The sequence below is a fragment of the Hipposideros armiger genome, unplaced genomic scaffold, assembly GCF_001890085.2.
Source record: "Hipposideros armiger isolate ML-2016 unplaced genomic scaffold, ASM189008v1 scaffold_1099, whole genome shotgun sequence".
NCBI lineage: Eukaryota > Metazoa > Chordata > Mammalia > Chiroptera > Hipposideridae > Hipposideros > Hipposideros armiger.
The window spans coordinates 39131-44843 of record NW_017732449.1 but is presented as its reverse complement, the minus strand read 5'-3'; positions in this window follow the sequence as shown (position 1 = coordinate 44843).

The window sequence follows — 5713 nt, the reverse complement described above, 5'->3', positions numbered from 1 at the left end:
GTGATGATATGTGATAATGGTGTGGTGGTGGTGGTGGTGATGGAGGTGATGGTGGTGGTGGTGGTGGTGGTGATGGTGATGGTGGTGGTGGTGGTGGTGGTGATGGTGGTGGTGGTTATGGTGATGATGATGGTTGTGATAATGGTGGTGGTGATAGTACTGTTTGTGATTGTATTGGGTTGATGATGATGGACCACCAATGACATTAAAAATAATGTTGATAATCTCCCAGGCCTCTCCCAGTTTTAGACTCCTTCCAGGACTATAAGAGCTCATTTCTCATTACAGGGATGGGATCAAGTATTATGAGGAAGAATCAGTATTATTGCAAATTTTGCAGTTATATGTTTCTTGAGACACTCTCTTTTGGGCTCCTGGATTCTTGTGCCTTCCATGTTATATCATGATTATTATCAGCAAACTAATGGAACATCATTACATCAGCGTATGTCTGAGCTGAAACCCTCAATACATTAATATAATATAAATGCTATACACAAATTAAGTGGAAAATAAATACAAAATTTTCTAAGACAAATGTGAGTTTTAGATACCATTGGGGGACCTGCTGACTAGATAAGGGAGAATTCCACAAAACGGATCAAACTGAAACTAAAATATGAGAGAAATAATCAGAAACAGTTACCATTACTCTATGTCCTGCCCATTTTAAGTGGGAGTCTAAAATTGGTCTCCTATTTTTTACCTAAACCATCCTCAACATTATTCAACCTTCCTGGACTAATCTTTCTTATATAGTGCTCTTATAATGTTACTCTACTACTTAAGAATTCTTAATTTGAGTGAAATGGGACCTACCCATTTTATTCATTATTATTATTTTGGAATCATTCTAGCATTTGCCAACTCAACCTTGTTTTTTATTGATCTTCAATATGAAACTTCCATTCTGATATCAGTCACCTTACTGTACTTAATAATTACATTATAGTAATTCTTATCTTGCTTAACTTCATTCATTCATTCACTCATTAAGTACTTTTTGTGCCTTATCTCTAGCCAAGCACTGTAATAGCCTATGAGAATATAATGGTCAACAAAAACAAAAAACAAATAGACACAGATTCTTCCTTTGAATAGCTATAATGAGTAGAAAAGATAAAGACACAATTACCTTCAGAGTTATAAGTGTGATGATGCAAGTACAAAGCACTATGGAAGCAAATGGTAGGTAGACCTAGAGTGAGCAGAGAAAATGATCCAGCAGAAGAAGTAGCATTTAGGCTACTACTTGAATGAAATACACAAATGTAAAATGGTGGGCAGTAGTGAAGGTCAGTGTTGCAGAGATAAGAAAACCCAAGAATCAAGAGAGATAACAGCACACTCAAAGACCTGAAAGATGATTAGCATAAAGTGACATAAAGAAGTAAGTTGTCACATGAGGAAGTAGATTTCTGTTTACCAATCCAAATCTAACCAATCTGTGAATTTTCTCTTACTACATAAGTTTATGGACACATAATAAGTTCTACAGAGGCATTTTCAGTTTCTGCAAGTACTATAATAGGTCTTTGGATTGTTGTGCTTCTACCAGGTGAATGGCAGTCACTTATAGAGTGAAGCAGGAACAAGGTACGTTCACTTTGAATACTCAGCCTTGCCTGCAGCAGCTTTTCATTCTGACAGACGTCAGTTTGTGTTTTATTTCCTGTTAGATTGTGAGTTCCTCTAGGGCAGAAAGTAACCTTATTCCTCTTGAATCTACAATATCAGCCACAGTCCCTGACACTGAAGGTACCTGTGATGACTAGCTTTTATTTCCCACCCAACCCCACCCCCAGTTATCTATTCTCTGCACTCCTGTACCCCTTTGTGTACCCAATCTCCCAGGGGGTGAGAGGAATGGATCCTGTGGATGTATCACTCTGGCTATGTTGGCCTCTGGCTTCCAATTTGGTTGGGTCAACTGGAGGCACCAGCAGGAAACTGAAGGATGTCACGAAAGAGATGACAAGGGATTCTTCCCTACTTCCCTGAGTTCTGTGACTCTGGCAATGACTACAACTCCTGCAACAGAGGTGCCCCTTCCAAGGCTGCAGCTGTCACTGGGTACCTGCACTACCAGTCCTTACGCGACTCAACATCCTTGTTGGTTGTCTTCGCCTCATGCAACCTTGGCACATAGCACATAGTTGTAACATTTAATTCTACTCAAAAATTTCAGCAGAAATTGCTTTCTGTTTCTTACTAGGATCCTGACTGTTTATGACATTCAATAAATAATAGTCAAATTGAAATAAATCTCACTGGGAATGCTTTGAATAAATATACCCCTTTAAAAACTGACATGGGTTTATATTTTGAAATAACCTAGGCAAAGCTCATTTTCTACTTAAGATATATGACAGAACTTGAATTAGAATGCAAAACCATTTGTTTCACATTTAATTTTTCAAATATTTCTTTATAAATAACTTATTTCTTCCATCCACATGCTGCTGCTGAATTGAATTGACTCTGAGATATTTGAGCTAACACATTCAGCAAATTTAAACTCAGGTGTTGAATATATTGTACTCAGCTTTCCTGTCACTTATTAAAAGATTTTATATGCCACTAGGAAACACTTAGTTCCTCTAAGAACTAGTATAAGTAACTTTACTGCATAGAACTACCCCCACTACTTTTTACCTTTTAGGTTGCATTGCTTCTCTTATCAAAGTAAATCAGACCATATTTTAAAATCTATAGAAGAATTTCCCCAATATATTTTCCCAGGGGCTTCTGATTAACTCACTCAGGTTTATTATCTTCTAATAAATAATATAATCAGACTTTAAAAACAGCTTCACTGGCAATTTGGTAAGTGGGAAAATAATAGGAAAGTAGGTGGTCTTGGGAGGCAAATATTTAGCTTAAGGCCCTGGCATTACCAGCTATTAGTTTTGTGGGTTTTGTAGGTTATTAGAACTTCAATTTGGTTTTTTTTTTGTTTTTTAATTTTAGTTTCCAAATTTGTGAAATGTGGGTCATAATATCCACCTTCAAAAGTTGGTATGAAGATTAAATGAAAATGAATATATGTGAATGCATCTGGCATAGCGTTTGACACATACTTTTCTAAATTATTCAACAAAATACAAGATAAACAGAACTACTCAATTTATCTTTAAAATTCAGCTGGAGTCTCAATTCTTGCATGATGTTTTCCTGTTTTTTCCCAAATTCCAACTTGTATTGATTTATCCCCATACCTATCAGGAAGAAATGATCTCTAGCTGTGCTTAGCTCCTTTTAGTGACAATATCTTGGTTATAATACTTTTCTAGACTCCACCTTATATTTGATAATTATTCAAATACACATATTATTTCTCATACTAGATTGTAAGTTTCTTATATCATAGACATCTCTTTATGATTCTCGGTTACTAAAAATTATTTCTACATATTATTTATTCAATGGTCAATAGATATTTGATGAATAAACCCCTGTGTGAATGTATGTCATACTTTCAATTGATAGGCACAGTGGGCATAATTCCAATTTAAAATATTCTGTTCTCTTTAACTCTTCCAATTTTTAAATTAAATTTATTGGGGTGACATTTGTTAGTAAAATTACAGAGGCTTCAAGTGTACAATTCTATAAAACATCATCTACGTATTGCACTGTGTGTTCCTAGAGTCAGTTCTCCTTCCATCGCCATAGATTTGACCCTCTTTACCCTCCTCTACCACCTCCTCCCCGCTTACCCTCTAGTAACCACTAAACTGCTGTCTGTGTCTATGAGGTTTTTTGGGGTTTTTTGTTTGTTTCTTTGTCTTGTTTCTTTGTTGCTTTCAGTTTTATATCCCACATATGAGTGAAGTCATATGGTTCTTGACTTTTTCTGTCTGACTTATTTCACTTAACTCTTCTAATTGTTAGACTAAGGGAAATATCATGGATTAGCTTTTCATATCCTTTTCAATAATTTCTAATATGCTGAGACTGGAAAGCTTAACATTACAGTTCTCGAGATTTCATTTATGTTTAGGTTCCTGTCTGATGCACATATATGAGACATTGATTCTCACATAAGACACATGCAGAAGGAGGCAGAGTGCGGGGCATTCATTTAGCTGATGTGGATTCTGTTCAGCAGATTCTGGCTCATTGGCCCTGGAGGAAGCAGCAGCCACAGCAACAACTTTCTCCATTGTGGTCAAGGCAAGGGGGCTGGGGGGCTGAAAACTGTTCCTGGGTTTCAGCCTAAATAAAGCCCCCTATTCCAGTCCTCTCTATGATTTTACAAGAACCAAATTCTCTTTCCACTTAAACTAAGGTGAATTCCATTATCTATAACAGAACACTGACTCACATAATCACTCTGGAAAAATCATTATTTATTTTTAGCCTTGATTTTCTTGTTTGAAAACTGGGAGTATTAATAAAATTTTATAAGATGTCAGATTAGGTAAATGCTATGCCTATTGCATCCCAGGATCACACCAAAATTACAAATAAGTTATACAACAATCAACCTCAAGAATCACCTGAAGACTAGCTGAAAAGAACCTCTATAACTAAGGATAGAAATAAGAGGCCACATCAAGACTGGTGTGGAGACATGAAACAGGCTGATTCCAAACCCACAGACAGTGGTTGAACACTGAGAGGAACACCTTGGTGGTGGAGGTCCTTCCAAAAGAGGGAAGGGTCCCAGTCCCCCCCAAAAGAGGGAGGGGTCCCAGACCCACATTGGGCTAAATAACATGCTACTAAATAATGAATGGGTCAACAGTGAGATCAAGGAAGAAATCAAGATACACTGAGACAAATGAAGATGAAAACACAATGAGCCAAAAATCTACGGGACACATCGAAGCAGTCCTCAGGGGAAATTCATAGCAATGCAGGCTTACGTAAATGAACAAAAAATTTTTCAAATGAACAGTTATCTTTACACCTAAGGGAACTGGAAAAAGAACAGCAAACAAAGCCTAAACTGAGTACAAGGAAGGAAATAATAAAGATTAGAGTGGAAATAAATAAAATAGAGATTAAAAAACAATGCAAAAGATCAATGAAACCAAAGCTGGTTTTTTAAAAAGATAACAAAATTCACAAACCTTTAACCAGGCTCATCAAGAAAAAAGAGAGAGGACCCAAATAAATAAAATCAGAAATGAATGAGGAAAAGTGACAACAGAGACTGCAGAAATACAAAATAAAATGGTTTAAGAAAATACTACGATCAACTATATGCCAATAAATTGGACAATCTGAAAGAAATGGATAAATTCCTAGAAGCATACAATCTTCCAAGGCTGAATCAAGAAGAAACAGAAAATCTGAACAGATTTTGAATGAAATTGAGTTAGTAATCAACAAGCCATCTACATACAAAAGTCCTGGACCAGATGGCTTCAAAGATGAATTTTACCAAACATTCAAAAAAAATTAACACCTATTCTCCTCAGACTATTCCAAAATAAATATCAAAGATGTTTCAATTTTATTTAGGTAGTAGACCACCTTTGGGTTCACGTTTCAGCCAACCAATAAACAATCTTTAGAGCCCTTTTTAACCTCTTGAGCTATAACATTGACTCCAGGATCTCTGTAAATTCTCATATAGATAAATTCAGCCTGATTCAACTTTTTTTTCCCCCCTTCTACCATGATTCCACACCCATAAGGTACATTCCCACACATTTTCCATATTTCTGTTTGCATACATTGGAAAAAATCAGGTTGTTCTTTG